Raw genomic sequence first — 22,678 nt, 5'->3', positions numbered from 1 at the left:
CTCTCTTCTGACTCACTCTCAACGCGTTGCAGCCAATACTGCGAAACAGCACTAGCGCGCAGTAGCTTTGTTACCTGTTCCTCCATGTAGAATCCTGTCTCATTACTGTATCTTTGAGGGCTTACGCTCTGTGGAAAAGGTGGCTTTGGCACCTGACACTGTTGGGCAACAACCTGCTGCAGTCGCTGTGGTTGACAACTCACCTCATTCTGCACCTGTGGATCCAATGATGCATTATCGCCATTAGCACTTGGGGGCAATTTACACTTGGATTTCCAATGCCCTCCCTTTCCGCAATTATGACGTGGCCACTTCTTTTTGGCTTCATTTAAACTAATCTGTCCCTTTCCTTTTCCAATATTAGGGTTTTGTTTTACATGGCCCATGCCATTTGCTTGTTCAATCAGTTGGGCTTCCTGTCTTTCCGCTACCTTAACCTGAGCCCACATGGCCTTCTCTTTTAGCTTGCGTTGCTTGGCTTCAATTTCGTCACTAAAATATTTTGCATGTCTCAGTACTTCATCTATATTTTTATTTTGCCAATCTACTGTATGCTGATTAATCATTTCACTTACCTCAGGCCTTAACCCATACACAAATCGATATACAAAATGACTTAAATCCTTCTCACTCAGTTTTTCATCACCACTGTATTGCTTAAACGCCAATAGTAATCTCTCATAATAGGCATGTACAGATTCTTTTGCTTCCTGGTGAGTTCTATCAATCTTCACCCAATCCGTTTCTCTCGGAGGCACTTTATTTTTCAGAAAGGTGATTACCTGCTCATACTTTCTCATTACCTCTGGATCAGGGGCACCTGTTTTAGGATCCCTAGGGTACTCTTGAGTGGGCCAACCGACTATAATTTTACATTCTGCCCATAGATCTGCTGGCATAATTATATCAAACAGACCATTCAAATCTATCCACAGTACTTTTAATAATTTGACAAACCTCTCTACCTGTCAATACCACTCCACCGGATTTTCCCTTAGTCGGGGAAAATCATTGTTAAATGACAAAATGTCCTGTCTAGTCCAAGGAACATGCACATACCCTCCTCCTGGGATCTCCCTCATGGGACATTCTGTTACCACCGTCTCCTTCTCTCTTACCGGGAACGCCCAAAAGGTCTTATCTGTTGCCTCATCTCTTTTCCGAAACCACCTACTTTTCCACCTATCTACATCACCACATTTCCTTAGTAAGGCAATCAGTTTTTTGATTTGTGTTAACCTTCCTGCAATATTTAAATTTTCGATATCCTTTTCAGAGAAATCTACTCTATATGGTTTTTGTAGTGTTATTATTTTTTAAAAACAATACCCATTTCGCTTGCTGTCTCTTCTAGTTTCTCATGCAAACTTCTTGCTTTCCAAGTTATACTCTTACACAGAAACATTAACTCTTCGTTCTGATATGTTTTAAATTTTTCAGTTGGAATCGTCCCTACTATTAATTCTTCCAGTGTTATTTTTAGTTTTGCCACATCTGAAGGTTGAGGTTCTGTATCTTTTCGTTGTAAACTCCTTAACCAGTCACTAAATTCATCAGAAGTGGGACCTACAGGAATTGTTTCATTTCTTATTCGCTCTATACTTCTCTCTGGGGTCTCTGGTGCTGATTCTTTTGTCATCAGTGTTTTACTTGCTGGGCTTTGATTCATTGTCAGATTTTTTGGAGTACTTAATCCTGAGGTTCCTACTAATTTTCCCCATGGATTTTCTCCCGAATTTCTTGTTACTGTCTCAATTGGTTTATCACTATGGTACGGAACTCTCAAACAATGCTCGCTATCCTTCTGTTTATCAAAGACAGGCATCACTGGTCCTATAGTTACAGGCACAGTTACTGCTTCCATATTTTTAGTTAATTCCCTAATTTTCTCAGTTAGTTCCAAAGTAGTCATAGGCAATTCAGCTGAATTTTCATTTACCATCCTAACAGGTTGTACTATTTCAGTTTCCCAAAATGGATTATTCTTCCCTAAATCTGGGGGTGTTTGCTCAAAAGTTTTATTTCGTGGAACTTCTTTTACTGGCGCACTTGGCGTCAGCAACATGGAATTTGGTTGATACAGGGGAGGATTTTTATAAAGCATGTCTTCAAGCACATCATCCCCTGACTCATTCACACCATACTTGTAGCCTTCTGACCCTGTATTGTTTCTCTTTTCTGTACATTTTCTACCACTGGTTTCTTCAGCGTTTCTCAATGGAACTTCCCATCAACCATGTTTGCACTCCGCCATCTCCTCATCCTGTCATCATGACTTTCCTGTCCACACGGTCTACCAAACATATAATTATACCTTCCTCCACTCCGCTGTCATTCTCTTTCGTACATCTCATCTTCCCATTCCGTCAAAGCTTCAAACTGAGTAGGTCTAGGTCTAGGTTCTAAACTCATCATCCTTTCTCTTAAGTTCCTTAATACAGCTAAATTGAATGAACCACTTTCTGGAAATGCTAGAACTCCATCATCTTTTGTATACTTTGCCCAATTATCTAGCCAGATACATATATGATACCCATATTTCGCTACCATGAAAGATGCGGCGATTTTGGTGGAGTAAGTAACTGTCTCTCTCTAGTCACAATCCGCTTATCCTTTTTAAATAAGTTCTTGATTTTCCCAAACCATGACTTTTTCTCTTTCTCTGGTGGATCGTAATACAACATTTTCTTATTCTTTAATCTCTATTTGCTAGACTCCTTGAATCACTTCTCTATGACTATTGAGTTTGCTGTCCAATCGCTGCGCGATTGACACTAACGCACCAATCTGGAGCGTCTACGTCACTCTGTAATTCTCCAATCGCAGCGCGACTTACACTAACGCACCAATCCTAGGCATCTACGTCCCACTGGCACTTCTCTACTCCTAGCGCATCTCATACCAACGCACCAATCCGCAAAAGCTTCATCTCTCGATGGCTGGCCAATCCCAGTGCGGTCTTCCTGATGTTGTTTTTTCTCGCTACTCCTGCTCCTGCTGACAAAACAGTTTTCGGCAATTTTTCTTTTACGTTCTCTTCAATCAAAAATCTATTAGTAACAACATAAAAACACCACCATTGCCTGTTTCGTGAAACCAAAGAGATAGTTTTGTCCAATTACACAAGAATTCCGTATTTCTCGAGAGCAGCGCTTACCTCTGCCCCTCCACAGAATTATTCAATTTTGCCGCTAAAGTAACACTTCCCTCTACCTTACCCTTCTAACAAGCAAAAAGGCTTACCGTTTCTCTGTGGATAAAACACATGTGGAGACTACACTGCTCCTGAGAATTAAGGCCAGAGTTTAACGAAAGAACCTGTTGCCATTTAACCCACGCACTTTCACACAGGAATGTCCCTAACGGTAACACACGACGATGTTACCAATTCGAACCCAGACAATGCATCGTGTGACTCCAATTGCCACATGTTTTCCCCGTGTACCTACAGGGCAATTAGACAATATACCGTGCGACTTCACTTGCAACATGTTTTCCCCGTGTACCTACAGGGCATCCAACTTCCTACTTCCCGGAAGTCTTCAAAACAACATAGAACTCGACAAGACTGACCATAGAGTGTTAGAACATGAATCAATAATCAATCAATCTTCCATCAATCAATAATCAATGATCACCAAGCCAATACAATAAACCCATCAATAATCACCAAACTAGCCAAAAATAACCATCAATCTGCTCCCAGAAAACTGCTCTAGCGGAAAGGTCAAATTTACATATCCTCCCTGCATCACAGACCCGTCATCACTCTTACTCATTCATGCATACATTCATTAGTGGGGCCCATAACACCAACACTCATACGTCTCACTCGAATCTGCACACAGGAGGAAGAGAAGAGCTGGACATGTGGGGGAGTACCTTATTATCTATAGAAAGAAATATTTACAGTATTTACATATTATACATCTGCACTTATAGAATCCTAACTTTAATATCAAGGCACTTGGTCGATGGACCAATTAGTTGGACTGGTTGATGGTGATTTAGAACCAGCTAAGACACATTTAAAGTCTCAGAATCTTTAATCAATACCCTTTAAAGAATCACAAACTCATTTTCAGTAAATAAATGTTTAGTTTCTCTAATTAAATTCACCCTCATTGGCATAATCAGCATTATAATCAATCAGAATTTTAATAACATTGGCATAACTCAGTATGGAAATCAAATTTACCTAATTTCTGATATTGGCGACCATTCTCCCGAAACCTATCAGCCCTGCATAAATCAAATCCCTTCTGGTGTGACCCTCCAATCGAATGTAGGCTACGACCCTAATCAGTCCGGAGAAAAGTTATTTTCGCTCGGCACAACTTGCAATGAAATCGGTCAACGGGGATTCCGATCACTCTTCTGGAAAGTTATAACCCTAACCCTTCTACTAAACCCTCTTTTAAAATACATTTTTTGGGTAACACTCTACATTTGCTGAATTGGGAATGGCACTGATTGGCTAAGCCATCAAATTTTACAATATCGGACGTGATTCACAGATTTCCTTGCTTCTCATGGAACTGAAGATGTCATGTCCTGGTTTGGGCAGTTCTCATGCGAAAGTGTCTTAAGTATCAATATGCAGGCCTCTAAGGACAGGTTTCCATTGTTCTTTTCCGTCATTTACACTGGTTGAGCTTTGGCAGTCCTCCACGTTCCTATCCTTGACGAGGAACACTGTGCCCTGGTCGGAGGACGCCTGGAGATCTTCAGAGCCATCCGAGTCTGCACAGTAGACATCGCGCTCACACGACAGTTGGATATGGCAGCCTAGTCGTCCCGAATGCCAACTTAAGCGAAACAAACATAAAGAGTAATTAATATACGGAAATGAAGATTCTAATGTTTAAACCCACACTAATCCCTTTATATATTAGTATTTTCCTAGCTTATGGCAACGTTTAAAGCAATATTACTCACCATTTCGCCACACCAGGAATGCAAAACGTTACAAAAGCAACATAAATCATGCAATTTTCTATATCCACACAATCTACAGTTAACCCCTTCAATGCCCATGACGAGCTGGACTCGTCATGGGCTGCGGTGGCGCTGTGCCCATGACGAGTCCAGCTCGTCATGAACTCCGCCCGCTAATGAAAGGCGCGGCACTGGGCGGGGAAAGGGGCGGGCATGCAAGGGGTTAATATGCGTACCACAGTTATTCATTAGGGTTATTTGCCATGCAATTTGCATTTACTCCCGCGTGTAATTTGTGTATATTAAGGTGTAAGGTTGATTAATACCAATCACTCCAAACAATTAGTACAGGTTAGTATTTAGAATGATTCCGCAATTAGTATTTTCATGCAAAATAGAGAAGGTATACGACATTTTGTTTTACCTGCTCCACCATATTCATACCATCCTTCTCTGCCACAAGTGCCGTATCCTCTCTGAAGGTCCTTGGGTAGCACAGTGACTGAACACTAAACATCTGTAGCACCCGGTCTTCTTAAAAAGGCCCCCATGAAATAGTTTTTTCAGAGAGAGCATGGCCTATCAATTGCGGTAAATGTTGAGACAAATTTTCTAGGCAACCAATCTACCTCAAAATGTCAAGGGAGCCCCTGGCATAGTCCCTAGGCAAACCCCATGCAATTCTTACAACCATGAGTCTAAACCACGAGGGCCTGAGAAGGGGAGCACACCCACTGTTGCGTAGAATATTGGTACTAGAAATATTGCCATCCGTGGTGAAAAAGCAGCACAATCTGAAAGCCTTGAGTAAACAGCATCTCATATGTTTCAAAGATTTGCTGTAGACTCACAGATGTGCAAGTAACATGAGTATAAAAATAAGACTGGAAATCTGTTTGACCGTAGTCTGCTTCTCACTCCCTCTCCACAGAGTAAAGAAGCCGGTCGGCTGACCGCACTGTGCCTAAAACTCCTCCAATTGTCGATGCCATGGAATAAAGAAATACAGGTATAATGTTCCAATAAACGTATTGTTAACACAGAAAGAAAGGAAAGGCACTTACCTTTGGCTGCACAGCAGCAAAGAAAGAGGATTCAAAATGGTTGACTGCTCATTTATGTGGGTGGACAGTATGTGATTGGTTCATGTGACCTTTTGGGGGAAGCTCAAAGCTTATGGGAAATGTCTTTTTTTGTGTCAAACTTTTTAATTAACTGCTGTGAAAATTGGCAGCAAAGAAAGAGAAGCATAATCTGAGCCTCAGTGTCATGACATAGAATCCTAGGTTCCATATTGGAGGTCAGCTAACGAGTCAACTGTGGAAAATGGTATTCTTTGTAGGGGAGAGCGCTTATTTGTTTCTCAGATGCTTAGCTCTAGAGTGCTCAATTTAGCCCAAGATGAGCATATTAGAATGCAGGCTATGAAATGCAGATTCAGAGAAGATTTTTGGTGGCTTGCAGTGGGCAAAGCAGTGGAGCATTATGTAAGAGACTGTAACTCGAATGTTAAGTGATATAAGACAGTTTCCGTACCATCCCTTGGTACATCTATTACTAGTAATGGGATACCATGGTGTAAATTAGTATTTGATGTGTCTGGACCATTTGTAGTGTTTGGGAATTATCCCAGGTATGTGCTAGCATTAGTGGACTGCATGTCAAAATGGACTGAGATTACGTTGTTAACAGTGTCAATTCTAGTGTTGTCATCGAGTTTTTCCAGGAAGAGTTCATCAGGTAAGGAGTTCGGAGGAATTTGTAGCTGATAATTGGAAGAGGATGTATTGGGTTGTATTCGGTTCAAATGCTGGGTATGGAATGTTGGGGTAGATGTTTGAGTGATGGATGTGTCAGGAGGATTTCAAGGTGGGGCAGTTGCTGCCTGGCTGTCGGTTCTATCAGACAAATTAATACTACATTCCTACTTGAGAGTGTCATCTCCTCAAGTGTCAACCACAATTATTGTCAAGGTGAAACACAAGCAAATCCCAAATTAACCTGTGCTTAACCCTCTGGTAACCTGACACAAAAATAATCAGGCTTAATTCAGAGGCAATTTGTAAAGTATTTATGCAGCATTTCAAACGGTAATAAAGTGAAAACACAGCACAAGAAAGTCCATCACCAATTTCGAGAAATAAGGTCACATTTTTTAAATTATTTGGGACCAAACCTAAAAGAATCCAATCAGTAGAACTGGAGACATTCAATTTTAAAGATTTTAAGTGAAAATAGTGTCTAGAAGCACAGAATGTCGACTGTAGCTATTTTGTTGCACTGGACCTGAGCAAAGTCACAAATTAAGGCCGATGCAATGGAGCTTGGGCCCAATACAGCAACTAAATTAGGCCCGGAGAAAAATGTATCTTAATTTAAAGCCTGGTTGAGGTGTTTTGCGAGATCCTGCATCAATGATGCGCCATGCAGTGGTGGGTCTGAGGAAACTGCAGGGCTGCGGTGTGGAGTCCTATGTCTAGGATGTGTTGCACTGCTGGGCGGTTCCAAGTGAGCTGCAAATCTGTTATGTGAAGTCCTGCATTGTCATCAAGGGTGCTGTCAGTGAGGGGCCTGTGATATGAAGGCTTGCATCAAGGATGCGTCACACTGCAGCAATTCCAACAAAGCTGCGGGCTACGATGTAAGATCCTACGTCAGGGATGCATCTTGCTGCAGCGCTTCTGATGAGGCTATGAACAAATGCATCAAGCTGCTTTTGTTCTGCTCACGGGACCACAGCTGGGCTGGCAGAGCACCTTAAGGACCGCTTCCAGAGGTCCAGGACTAGGTTGGCCCCACATGGGGGGGCAAGCCTCACAGCAGGCAGAGTCCAGGTGCTGGGTTCAACGTGGTTGTTGGCTTTTCTGTCCTGGGGCTCTAACCAGGAGAACAGCCATCTGGCCCTTGGAGTCACTCTGGTGGTCCTGAGTTCAAAGTAAAGGTGCAGTCCTTCTCACTCAGGCAACAAGGTAGTTGGGCATTTCAAGTTGCAATCATTGTTGCAGAGCAGCACTGCTATTTTTTTATGTCTTCCACAGGTCCAGAGGTTTACTGAACAGTTGGGTCAGAAGGTCCACAAGTTACAGCTGGTGCTCCCCACGTTGAAGTAGGAGAAGGTTTTGGAGGTTTTCACCCCAGTGATGTCTGGAATTTCCTGCCTCCCTTCCCTGTCCCCAGTTTGACTGGGGACGCAAAAAACATTATGTTACACCCTTTGTGAGTGTGCTCAGGCAGAGACTTTGTGATGTGCAAGTGTGGTAGGTGACAGATCCTCCCCCTCATCAAGTCAAAGATGGCCCATCTTACCAATACCTATTTGCCCCTTTGGCTCACTGTCTTGGAGCAATACTCAAAGACCAACTAACTGCCTGCTACACCTAGACATGTGACACAGGATACAGGCTGCAGACACTAAATGGTTGGGACAAGAAAATGGCAGCTTCAGTGGCATTTTCAGAATTGTGACTAAAAATCCGGTTTTACCATTAAAGAGGGTTTTAAATTACAAATCTTCAGACACCAAACTCGGCCATCCTACCTGCTCCTAATTAAAGGTTATCACTTATGTAATGTAATAAAGTAACCAAATGTTATCCTGTTGACGAGGTAGGCCTTGCATTAACGTAAATCAAATGTAAGAGTTTTGTACTACCAGGACATGTAAAACTATAAAGTACTTACCCAACTTTTTAAAGACCCTGCACCCTGCATGACAGGCTTGCTAGGGCCTACTATAGAGGTGACGTATGTTAGAATTGGGGGTCCCTAGTTGGCAGAGGTTGGTTCATTTTTCCAAATAGGGACCCTTGCTTCTAGTCAGGGTAAGGGGGATACACTTCTAAAATAACCCCTGCTCACTCACTTGATAGCTGGGCACGAGCAGACAGGCTTATCTCAGAGGCAGTGTATAAAGCATTTGTGAACACATACAGTAGTACAGTGAAAACACTACTAATGGACACCAGGTTAGAAAGATCTTTATCTAAACCAAAACAAGACCAAAATGACAAAAATCCACAATACATTAATACAAATCTGACTTCCAAATGGTAGAAATAGTTCAGTTGAAAGCAAATGGCAGATGCAACACTTTTCACACAAAGTACCTTTGATGCGTCGCGCACACAAACAAAAAGAGTCACAGTGAAGGTGATGCGTTGGTTCCTTACACTCAGGGAAGGTGCATACATTGGTTCTTTGCTCCAGCAGAAATGATGTGTCGGTTCCTTACTGCTGCACAGGGGAGGTGATGCGTTGATTCCTTACCAGAGAGGAGGTGATGCGTCGGTTTCTTACTGTGTGGGGAGGTGATGCGTCAGTTTCTTACTGCATCCTCTAACGATGCAACCGAACTGGCGCCTCAATGTGATGCGAGGATCTGGGACGATGCGTTGATTCTTGCAGCCGCACAACAGCGCTTGTGTTTGAATCGGTGCAGTGATCTCGGACTTCGGAGATCAGTGCACTCAATGCGGCGTGCGGCAATTCCTCGAGCCGCAGGCAGGCGCTGCGACGATTTCTTCGGCAATACATCAGAAACAGGTGTGGATGTGGCAGGCTTCTCGAAGTTGCATTACTTTTCCAGCTCCCAGCGGCAAACAGCCTCCAGAGGTCCAAGACAGTAGGCACCTCTTAGCAGGTCAGAACTCCCAGCAAGGAAGTTCAGGGGAGCTGGTGGTGAAGTCTTTGGGTCCCTAAACAGAAGGTTCTGAACAGAAGGAAAGCTTAGTTTCAAGTCCTTGGAGATCCCACTCAAGTAGGGGACACAGCAAACACCAAAGTCCTTTTCCCTTTCCTTGGCAGAAAGTAGCCACTGCAGGCCAACCCCAGAGAGCAAACAGCACAAGGGCAGTATTCTTCCTCAGTTTCTCCAGCTCTTCTCCTTGGCAAAGGTTCCTCTTGATTCCTAGAAGTGCTCTAGAAGTTTGGGGTCTGGGTCCCTCTTTTTATACAGTAAAACCCGTTGTTCTCTGTGGCAGAGAAGCTCTTTTCCCAACCAAAACCAATTCTGTCCTCTCTGGTGCAGGTTCCTGGCAGGAGGTGGAGACAGCATTGTGGAAGGCAGACCAGGTCCATTCAGGTGAAAGGAAATCTCCTCCCCCTACTCTAAAGGCAGCCCAGCCCTGATTCATCCAGAATCTCTGGAGCCACTGCACATACCCAACTTCTGTCACTCCAAAGCCAGACAGTCAATACACATCCTAGCAGAGGCACACAGGATGGCTAAGCAAGAAAATACCTACTTTCTAAAAGTGGTATTTTCAAACACAGAATGTAAAAATCACCCTCACAAAAATATGCATTTTAACATTGTAAGTTCAGCACACTAACATTTACTCTCTTACCTTGCCCCCAGGGGTAGTTATGTTTATAAGATGTTATAAGCAAACTCCCCATTCTATCCTATGGAAATAGATAGCCTTACAATAGTAAAAAATGAAATTGGCAGTATTTCACTATCAGGACATGCCACACACCCCAGGGCAGGTCCTACCTCTCACATACACTGTACCTTGCCCACCGGGTTACCTTGTGCCTACCTTAGGGGTGACTAACATGTAAGAAAAGGGAAGGCTAGGGCCTGGCAGGTGGGTGCACTTGCCAGGTCAACATGGCAGTACTAGACTGCACAAAGCCTCTGCAATGACAGGCCTGAGTTACATTTACAGGCTGCTTGTGTGGGTGCCACAATCAGTGCTGCAGGCCCACCAGCAGCAGTTTTTGATTTGAAGGCCCTGGGCACCCACAGTGCACTGTACTAGGGACTGACTAGTAAATCAAATATGCCAATCATGGTATCACCAATCCATAACAACAGTTTAAAAAAGGGAGCACTTGCACTTTGGCACTAAACAGCAGTAACAACGTGCTCAAAGCATCTAGACCAGCAAAAACGAAGTCCAATACACAGTAAAATAACAGGAGGTAAAGGCAAAAATACAGGGTAAACCTATGTAAATGAAGCCAGGTCTAACAATGTATATGTATTTAAAAAGAAAGATTACGTCTAGCAAAAGGTTTATTTTGCCAGGTCTAAATGGCAGCTTAAACTGAACATACAGGTTGCAATGGAAGGCCTGCAACATGTTTAAAAGGCTACGTAGGTGGGTGGTGCAACACGTGCTGCAGGCACTTTAGTAGCTTTAAATTGACAGGCCTTGGGTACATCTAGTACCAGTTTACTAGGGACTAACAAGTAAATTAAATGTGCCAAATTGGGTGGAAGCCTATTTAATCATGTTTAAAGGAGAGAGCACAAGCACTTTAGCACTGGTTAGCAGTGGTAAGGTGCACAGAATCCTAAAAGGAAAGAAAAACAGGTTCTGAAAACAAGAGGGTAAATGTTTGAGGTTGACCCTGCAGAAAGGGTCAAGTCCATCAGCAGGGAAATAGTTACAGATAAATTAGCAAGAGCAACTGAGAAGCAAAATTCATTTAGGAAGAAATAGATATTGTAGAGAGGTGGTCCGCTTCTCAGGCCATTGCTTTTCCATCTGAGCACCTGCTGAGATCATCCTATATCTTCTGCTGTTCTGGTTCCTCACATTACTCCAAACATAGGTGAGGGGGGATACATAAGGCTCCTAAACTTACCAGAGAGGATATGAACAGGATGGCCAGAGGGGCACTGTAGAGTTGTTCTTAACTGTGTGATGTGGCTGGAAAGCAGGGGAGATGACATACTAAGCATAAGATCTGGTGGACCATCACTAGTGAGTGTGTCAAAAAGGGATGTGCATGGTTGTTGTCCCTGAAAGCTTTGGAGATCCATCCAGCATAAAAAGATGATCTCTTCACAATTGACCCAGCTGATACAACACATATTAGAGGAGGTCTAGCCTAACTGGTATGCCCAGCAGTAAGATAAACATCTGCAGAAAGAGAGTGTGCACCTGTAAATGTACTTTTACAATGTGCTTTTCTATAATGGGTATGACGATTACATTAATTTTGTGTAGACGATGAAAAGCAGAGACCATTTAGCAGCCCATTGTAACCAAGGAGCATTGCAATAATATGTTGTCCAATGCATGTGATTTGTTCATTTGTGAGACAGTTTTCAGAGGCCTTTTACAATACAGTCAGTGTTAGACCTGGCACCATTGTGTGGGTCTCCCTTCCATTTTTTGCCTTTGCCTCCTGTGTTTTTGCAGTGTGTTGGACTCCATTTTTGCTGGTCTAGATGTTTTGGGCACTTCGCAACTGCTGTCCAGTGCCAAAGTGCAATTGCTCCCTTCAAATTGTTGTTATGGATTGATGTTTCCATGATTGGCTATTTGATGTACTAGTCAGACCCTAGTACAGTGCACTATGTGTGCCCAGGACCTGTAAATGAAATGCTGCTGGTGGGTTTACAGCATTGATAGTGCCACCCACAGAAGCAGCTTGTAAAATGTGACTCAGGCCTGCCATTGCGGAGCCTTTGTGCAGTCTGGGACTGCCATGTCGACTTGGCAAGTGCACACACTTGCCAGTCCCTAATCTTTCCCTTTTCTACATGTTAGTCACCCCTAAGGTATGCTCAAGGTACCCCTGTGGGCAGGGTACATTTATGTGAAAGGCAGGACATGCCCTGATGTGTGTGGCATGTCTTGATAGTGAGATACTGTCAATTTTGTTTTTCACTATTGCAGGGCTATCTGTTCCTATAGGACAGAATGGGGAGTTTGTTTATAACATCTTATAAACATAACTGACCCTAGGAACAAGATTGAAAAGTAAAGTTTAGTATGCCTGAACTCAGAATGTTAAAGTGCATCTTTTAGTAAGGGTGATTTTTACATTCTGTGTTTGAAAATGCCACTTTTAGAAAGTAGGTGTTTTCTTGCTAACCATCCAGTGTGCCTTTGCTAGGTTTGTGTATTGCATGTCTGGCTTTTGGATGACAGGGGCTGGAGAAGGGCAATGGCTCCAGACGTCTGATGAGTCAGGGCTGGGCTGAATATGCCTGGTCTTCATTTAGAGTAGGGGGAGGAGTAGCACCTTCACCTGAATAGGTCTGTGTCTGCCTTCCACAATGACAGCTCCACCCTCCTGTTGTGTGTCTGGAGCCAGGGCTCGCTCTGACAATGGAGGCTGTTGTGCACTTGCAAAGTGCCCCACAGAACTGATTTTGGCTGGGTACAGACACTCTCTGCCAAATGAGAACAAAGGATTTTGGGGTATAAAAAGAGGGACCAGATCCCAGGCGTTCAGATCACTTCTGGAAAATCAAGAGGAACCTTTGTCAAGGAGAAGAGCCTGATAAGCCGAGGAGGAATACTGCCCCTGTGCTGTTTGCTGTCTGTGGTTGGCCTGCAGTGGCTGCTTGCTGCCAAGGAAAGGAGAAAAAGGACTTTGCTGTTTGCTTTGTCACCTGCTTGATGAAAAGTTCTCCAAGGGCTTGAAACTGAGCTTGCCTCCTGTTCTGAAGTCTCAGGGAAACAAAGACTTCACCACCAGCTCCCCTGAATTTCCGTGCTGGGAATTCCAACCTGCAAAGAGGTGCCTGCTGCTGTTTAGGACCTCTAGAGACTTTTTGTTGCTGGGAGCTGGAAAATCGACACATCATCGAAAAAGCGTGTCGCATCCACACCTGTTTCCGACGCATCGCCAAAGAAGCCATCGCAGTGCCTGCCGCGCCTCGAGAAATTGCCGCACGACACATTGGGTGCAACGATCTCCGAAGTCTGAAATTACCACACTAATCCCGACGCAAGCCTGCTGGGTGGCTGCACAACACCATGCATCGTACCGGATCGTTGTGGGACACAGTAAGAAACAGACACATCAACTCCCCACTCATTAAGAAAACAACTCATCACCTCCTCTCTGGTAAGGAACCAATGCATCACCTCCCCTAAAAAAGTAAGGAACCGGCGCATCACCTCCCCCGAAGCAAGGAAACGATGCATCACCTTCCCTGCGTGTAAGGAACCAACGCATCACCTTCCCTGCAGCCATTTTGTTTGTTTTGCATGAGGCATCCCAGGTACTTCATGAGAAAAGTGTCTCATTTACGCCTTGAATTGAACTGAACTATTTCTACCATTAAAATTCATATTTTTAGAACTGTGTTGTGGATTTTTGTTGTTTGGTCTTGTTTTGGTTTAGATAAAGTTTACTTATTTTTCTAAACTGGTGTGGTGTCCATTTGTAGTGTTTTCACTGTATTACTGTATGTGTTCACAAATGCTTCACACACTGCCTCTGAGAGAAACCTGCCTGCTCGTGCCAAGCTACCATGGGGGTGAGCATGGGTTATTTGAGAAGTGTTTCCCCCTTACCCTGACTAGAAGCAAGGGTCCCTATTTGGACAAAGGTACCAACCTCTGCCAACTAGAGACCCCCATTTCTAACAGTCAGACATTGTTACAAGTGATCTGTTCTTTAATGGGATGATTATGTGTTGTGGCAATCACAAACTAATAACAAATCTTGCCAAAAATGCCAAAAGTACATGCAATTTAATTTTAATTTGCAAGGGTTAATGACAAGCAATATTTCATGAAAAGATTGAAAACAAGGAGGTTTTCCGGGGGGTTTGGTGGTGGGTCACAGGGTGTGGTGAGCATAGGAAAAAAATGGAAAAATTAATCCTCTTTCTGCTATCTTTAAATTTAATTAAGATGAAGTATGGCTTCCTTTGGTCTGGGAGGTTTAATCAAGGGTGTATATTTGAGAAAGTGAAGATAATGAAGATAATGATGAAGATGAATAGGGGTAAAGTCTGGGAGTTTAAAGAATGAGTAGGTTACATTTGGTAAATTTTCTAACATGGAATGTTAATGGATTGAGATCTAGGAGGAAAGTGGCTCAGGTAGTGGAACATCTTAAAAACAGCGAAGCGCAAATTATTCTGCTTCAAGAGACCCATTTGGAAAGGAGGAAGTGTGGTTTATGTTTTAGTAGGGTACGATGGGTCCAAGAGGTAGTGTGCTCAGACCAGAGAGGGAATACCAAAGAAGTGGCTCTCATCATTAGAAATGATTCAGGAATAAGATTAATTAAATGCAAATCAGATTTTTCTGGTAGATGACTGGTTGCTTCCCTCGAGCTCCAAGGTAGGCCGGTAGTATGTGCGGTATATTATGTCCCAAATAATGATAACCCTGATGCTTTAATGAAATTAGAATCATGTTTACTAGAAACCTCAAATCAGCACCGATAGTATTGGGAGATACTTTAATCTAGTGTGAAATAAGGAGTTGGACCGGACCTCGAGATTTAAGTATATTAGTCCACCTAAAAACATCTGTCAGGCTGAAAAGTATGATGGTTGAACTCAATTTGGTTGATATTTAAAAAGATGGGGGCTGTAAGGGGTTTTATTTACCTTTTAGAGTAAAAAATATTGCCATCATTCACAGATTGATTATTTTTTGGTAGCTCAGGAGCTATATGATGAAGTAGAGGCAGTATCCCATACACCGGCGGTGCTGTCAGACCACTCCTCATTAGTCCTATCTTTGAGGTTAAATCAAAAAGTGGGGCAAAGAAGGTGGGGGCTGGATATGACTATCTTATTGGATGAGGAAGTGATACTTAGCCTAGCAGAAAGAACGGTTGGCTTCTTCCTGAATAATGAGGGTTCAACAAAACGTAGTATAGTGTGGGATGCTTTTAATGCATCTTTAAGGGGAATATTAAAATCTATACTGGTCGGTAAAGCAAAAAATGGTAAAGCAGGTGGATGAGAACCAAATAAGAGAAATTAAGGCTAGAGAAAGTGAACTCCAGAAGGCCTCGATGGAAGGGTCGGATAGAGTACCCTTGCTTAGTAAAGAACAGAAGGGACTCCAGGCAAAGTATCAGGCACGGCTGGAAAAGAGGATACTAGATAAATGGAAAGTTAGTAAGCTCCAGCACTTTGCATATGGGTAAAGGTGTAGTTCATTGTTAGCTTGGAAGTCTAGAACAGATAGGGCTAGGAACGCAATACAGAATCTGATTGGTAGAGAATCAGGGGAAATATTGCACTCCTATGCGGATATAAGCAAGGAAGCCCAAAGTTATATGAGTAGTGTTTATAGTGAGGACATGCAACCTATGGGGGACTGCATAGAGGCATGGTAAAAAACGATTGAGCTCCCAACACTTTCCATTGAACAAAAGATCGGCTTAGGGCATGAGATTTCTGAAGAGGAGATTAACATGCAGTGTAGGAGTATAGCCAGAGGTAAGGCAGCTGGGCCAGATGGGCTTCCGATTGAGCTGTATATGTGTATTATAGACAAAATAGCCCCTGCATTAAAAGATCTATTCAATGAGATATACAATAATGAGGAGATGGTACCTGGCTTCTGGCTGGTGGCTACGATAACTTTGATAGTTAAACCGAATAAAGATCTGCAAAAAGTGGTATAGACCAATATCTCTTTTAAACGCGGACTATAAGATCTTCTCAGAGATCATTGCATCTAGTGTGGCAAAGTTTATAAAGGGAGTTATTCACCCTGATCAAAAAGGATTTAAATCTGGCTGAGGTCCAAAATTTACCCCTGACTATAGTAGCTGTGGCCGCAGCCAAAGCTTTCGATCAAGCGTGCTGGGCGTATCTTTGGAAAGCACTAAGTAGTTTTGGCTTTCCGCAGAATATTGTGAAGACTATACAAAACCTTTACTATCTTCCGAGAGCTAAAGTGTTAGTAAATGGAGAGTTGTCAGACTTGTTTACTATCTCGAGGGGCAAGGCAAGGTTGCCTCCTGTCCCCTCTCCTTTTTAATTTGTATATAGAGCCCTTTGCTAGTTTGATTAGGCAAGATCATACCATCATACCTTTTAAATCTGGTGAGGTTAAGGCTAAATTGGCCCTATATGTGGATGATCTGATTCTATACACTATTAAGCCACATGAGGCTATCCCTAATCTGATGGAGAAGGCAGAGAGTTTTGGTTTAATTTCCAGATATAAGATAAACGCTGAAAAAACTAAAATAATGGAGCGGAACCAGAGCATGAGGAGCCCGGCGGCTAGATCCCAAATACGGTATTTAGGAATACAGATTACGCAGAAATTAGAGGAGGTTCCTAAAACAAATTGGAAGAAAACCAGTCGGGAGATTGGAACTTTGTTGTTAAAGTGTGCTAATTTACCAAAAACATCTATGGTCAGGTGAACCTTATAAAAATGATTATCCTCCCCAAAGTCACTTTTCTTTTTAATTCTATTCCACTAACTTTTCGGAAAGAGGATATAGTGAAGCTACAGGGAAAAATTGGGAGTTTTATTTGAGCCTCAAAGGGTCCGAGGATACCATGGAAAAAGTTAAGGAGGAGATTAGAGGCAGGGGGGTTGGCGTTACCTGATTTATTGGTGTATTGCTATGTCTTCCATCTTAAGAATTTTTGTATGTTGGCAAATAAGCCAGATGGTTTATCAATGGGACTGCTTTTTGAAGCAATGTTGGCTGACGTCACTCAAGGTCAACATCATTTTCTCTTTAAGTATGGAGACCCGAAATTCTTTTAAAAAGTGAGGCCGAAGATTCTGAGGTCTGCCTTAAGAACGTGGGTCTATCTGCGGAATAGTCTGGGAGTGCCTCACTATTAAACTTGGGCACCAATTTGGGAGTCCTCGGGAACCCCAGAATGTCTGAATGATCAACTGAGTCAGCCCTTAAAATCTGGGGGGCTACATTATTGGGCAGATCTTAAATCAGGATCAAGTCTAGTGAGTTGGGAAGTTCTAAGCAACCTTTGCAAGGGGACAGTTGACAAGATTTAAGTATTACCAAATATGTTCTTGGTGGGCAACTCAGGACTGGGCAGATGAAGAGAACAACTTGAGATTTGACCAGGTTATGAGAACCGATCGATGGGCAAAGGAAGTCACATATCTGTATTGGGTTATTGTGGAGGCAGATGAAAGCATGGAAAACGAAATCCCAAACTTATGGGCAGATGAGTTTGGCGATAAGGACGTGAAGCAACTTTGGTTTGATTCCTTTTCCATTTTACGATCAGTAGTAAAACCTGCCTCGCTTAAACGTAACCATCTTTTTACTACTTATAGGGTGTATTGGTCTCCAGCAAAGTTATCAAAAATAACAGGTAACATCTACTATTGTCCAAGATGTAGGCTTCCTTTAGCAGATGATCTACATGTTTTCCTGAAGTGCCCGAAGATCACCCCTTATTGGACCTCGATATGTGACTTTCTTGGTGAGGTAATTGCTAAACAGATCAAGGTAAGCCTAAGCCTTGTATTTTTTGGAATATGTAAAGAGGTTGCTGTTCGGACAAACTCACTTATAGCAAAGTTTATTTTCTATGTGTCTCTACTGGCGAGGCAAGAGATTTGTAGGCTTTGGAAAGCCGAAAATCCTCCATCCTTTGCAGAGTGCCTCAGAATGATTATTTATACGAGCCTGTCTGATATGGAGTGTGACCCTAGGAGTCAGGATAAGATCTGGACAAAATAGATTTATTGGAGAAAGAAAGAGAGCGGGTCCAATGATTCAGCCAAATATGCTGTGGGTCCCGACCTCCTCCTCGATTGATGGTCCCCTGTTGTTACAACAAAGGAGCTGGAGTGGAAACAGCAGTTTCCTTGCGTGGAAGAGCTCCTATTTCTCCCTAGGTTTCTATGGGATAAGAGCAATCCTAGCAAGAGATTTGGCAGAAGGAGGACAAAAAAAAAAAGAAAACAATGTTTTTTGGGATGATAGAAGAAACAAGTGATTTAACTCAAATCTAAAAATCTTAATGTTACCAGAAACAAAAGCAGTATGCTTTTAATCTGAAACAAAGTTCATGTGAAACAAAGCCTATACAAATTGGACAGATTGCAATGTGGGATCAAATCCACTATAATATAACTCCAGCTGGACGAGAAATACAAATGAAACTCACAAACAAATCTGGTGCATGAGTATATATTACTTTAATTCATCTTCCTAAGTAACTATCTGCCTCATTTGGACAGCATTGTATAGCAGACCAGCATGGAGGGTTATATGCAAACCAAACAACAGCTGGAGACAAAGAAAACTTGCAAGCCTTAAGTGTATTCCAGTGATCACACGTATTTATTCATGAAATGAACAGTCTCATAGAGGGGGAAGACAGAATTTTCTGTATATTCATGTCCTCTACAGATTCAAGATACAATCAAAAAATATATCTCAACAAAGGAAAGAGGGTATCATTTTGGTTTGGCAGAAAGGAAGTCCCACAGTAAACTGATGGGGCTTCCACTTCACAAAACAAGTGGTCCCCTTCAATGAGACAACCATGGTCAGTCTATCCTGAACTATGATATGTGTACTGTTTGGTGCCCCTCTGACTCCCAATAGTGTTCATCTGTGCCTTTATTTTCAGTAGTAACACAACAGCAAGGTGATGGATGGAATGCTCAAATTATTTTCAGCCACCGGCAATTTTTCAGGGCCGCAATAATTTTTTTCTCCATCAAGCCACTCTATACAAAGGCATGTCATTTGGAAATTAGTAATGACCCTGCTCCTCATTGGAACACTCCTCTCCGGACTGCCAGGCAAGGACCCCTTCAGAAGGGACCACAAGGAATCCCAGATCAGTTTTGCCCTACCTGAGGCTTGTCAGTAGGATGTGGTTTGAGTGCACTGGCATTGGGAGCTCAGGACCCACATATTTACATACGTGTCACACTTAGGACATTAACCTTAACAACAACAAGGTGATGGATGGAATGCTTGAATTAATCTCAGCCACTTGCAAACACTCAGGATCATATACCTGTCCATCTTTTAAAAGGCCAATCTATGCAAATCAGTACTGACCCTCTTTCTCATGGGAGGCATCCACCCCAGACTGCCAGATGAGGCCCTCTCCAGAAGAGACCCAAGGAACCCTAGTCTGGTTTCGCCCTTCTTGGGGCACGTTAGTAGATTATAGTTAGAGTCCTATGACACAGTCAATATGGGACCCGCCTGGGCATACTCATCACACTTAGTCCATCAATTGTAACAATAACAAAACACTGTACCATCTCAAAATTCTAGCCCCAGTAATCTGACCTCAACTACTGACACCAAACAATAATTATATCCATGTATATCACTGAGTAATACTGAATGTTTAGCAACTAGCCATTAGTTTTTCACTCTGGATTTCCTAAAACTCCCACTACCATTTATCTTCTGATATTTGTATCCCACCCGGGTAAATTACCTACCACCTGCCTAACTTCTAAATATAGGTGGCCTTTTCTTTTATGTTCTATATGTCTACCCCAACCCTCAAAAGTCTGAAAGCCAACCCTTCCAGCATCATAGGACTTTGTAAGAAAATGCCTCTTTTTGGCATTATTGCTCTAATTTTTTGGACTAATACTGCTATTTTTTGTCTCTGCGTACTGAGACTCTACTAACCATGCCCCAGTGCATGTGCTCTGACCCATAAAACATGACACAATTGGTTAAACTCAGAATTGCAACATTTAACTTACCTATAGGTCCCTAGTGCATATACAAGGCACACACAGGGCCTGTGAGTTCACTGGTTCACTGTGTCTGTAGTAGACTGCAGCACCAATTGTGCCATCACTAAAGTGACAATGCAAAACATGACTACAGGCCTGCTACAAGTAACTTAGCTGTGCAGGTTTAAACTGCAGATTCGGCCTGTCCAAATAAACTTCTCTGACAGGCCTAAACTCTCCTTTTAAATATCAATGCCATCCATTGTGTCCTTCACTCTTTCGCAGTAGCAATGTAGAGCAGTTCAAGGCCTTCATAGTGGAGTTGATGAGGAATTCTAATTCCCATTCGCTGACTTGCAACGCCAACACTCAATAAGCTATGGTCTAGTCAGTTTTTCTTTTCTTTTTTTAAATGGATCATTCATTTATTACACACATACTACTAAAGACAGTGCATTTGGTACATGTTACTATCTGTAGTGCCACTCTCAAAACACATTTGACCTCTAGTGGGTCATGACCCTCATAATAACACCATCCTCAACTACACCAGGTGCAACATCATAATATCGTGGGGTACTCCTTATAAAACAGGCCTCCTAGCTTTGTCAGGGAGTCACCACACCAATATAGGAAAGACAGACTTACTGGTTTTCTCAAGGGGTGTCCACATCAATATCTATATGGACATTGGCTTTGCCAAGAGACCACTACCTTAATAAAATGGATATTACTGTTAGGAATAAACATAAAAATTACTAAAATCCAAAACCATGTTTAAAGGCGTTTATTATTAATAACAAGCATTACAATGTTTGTCAATTAACCTTGACATAAAGGATTTTTATGAAAAACAGTATTAACGTGTCAACGTCTTTCTTTAACACTGCTTAAGCCATGTAAGGCAGCCTTAAGAGCAAACACAATGATCTCTGCAATGCTCAGCTGAACAGCAAAAGATCCAACTCTGGGAATCCTTAAAAACGTCATAATTGTTGCCCCAGGAATCATAGGTGTAGTTTTATTAATTTATTTTTGGTGGGCTGCTGAACCCCTGCAGCTCTTGACAACACGTCCACACATGTTGGTGGTGGCCCTGCCCACATTGGCACACCCCAAAGCAGAACAAAATTTACCATTTACCCCATTGAGGACATTATGGGATGCTCCTTGCCCGGAGCAGTGAATAATAAATGAGCCGTTCCAGACGTTCATTTATTATATTTTCTTACATCCTTGTGATGCAATATTAAATTTTTTGGGGGTTCCCTATTCCCAACTGGAACACCCACAGCCTAATCTTTTGCTGGGGGACTAGAGGGTTGCCCACAAGGCCCCTTTGTATTTACTGGGTCCCCTAATATGCCTCTTGTCCTCTGGCACTATGCAGGTGCTGGCAACATTCCCTTTCTGTGCCTGGCAGGCTGGAGTAGACTTTTGTCTTGGCTCCCGTTGGCGGGAGTGCGATATCATTCCCTGGCGGTCCTCCTACATTAAGAGTGAGCAGGATGATGTGTGGCCCGTGCAACCCACCCTGTCCCTGTCATAGGTAGGGGGAGCTGGCGATGTGCAGGGTGCTTTAGTTACATTCTGTCCTGGGGATTTGATCCCAGGGACAGTGTTGAGTTGACCACCATATAATGAGGTACTGGGGCTAAAATGTGACACAGGTAGGGAGGCCTCATTCCCCTCTCTTCAAATATTGAATAAATGCATGCCACCCACAGGCCCTGTCCCACAGTGGGGGAAATTCAAGAAAATATGAGGGCTGCCTTTGTTATCCAGTACCACTGTACTTACGTGGGACAGAAAAACATTTTTTTTAAATGTTGGTCTCTGGTGGGACATGACCACAAGGCCTAGGGTGTGATGGCATCCCTACTAGCCCCCTTATGTTCTTTTTTTAAAACATTTTAAGGACAGGGGACTAAGTTCTTGATTCCTGTAATGGCCATTGCAACATTACTGTTCATGTTGCAGCCAGCCAGGAAGAGCTCTCACTCCAAAAAAGTCTCCTCAGCAAATCAGAAAATCTTACTTTTCAAATTTTAGGCCAACTCCTAATATAGCTATGCATTTTAAACCTTAATTTCTCAAAAACTACTGAATGAATTTACACCATATCACAAATAGCACACTTTCTGGGGAAAGATATAGCGCTCTGCTAAATTTGGTGCACATCTGTGAAGCTGTTTTGGCTGTAGAACTGTATCTACCCCCACCTTTTTCTCAGCATACCAAATCACCCCTGAAACTTTCCAGGATGGAGCTGAGGTGGATGAACTTTTTTTGAAAGTTTTGTAAAGATTTTCAAATGGCACAGAATTTTTTATCAAAACATAACATGATCATTCTAT

Source organism: Triturus cristatus, chromosome 8 (genome assembly GCF_964204655.1).
Source record: "Triturus cristatus chromosome 8, aTriCri1.1, whole genome shotgun sequence".
NCBI lineage: Eukaryota > Metazoa > Chordata > Amphibia > Caudata > Salamandridae > Triturus > Triturus cristatus.
The sequence above is the reverse complement of the archived record's forward strand: the minus strand, read 5'-3'. Positions refer to the sequence as shown.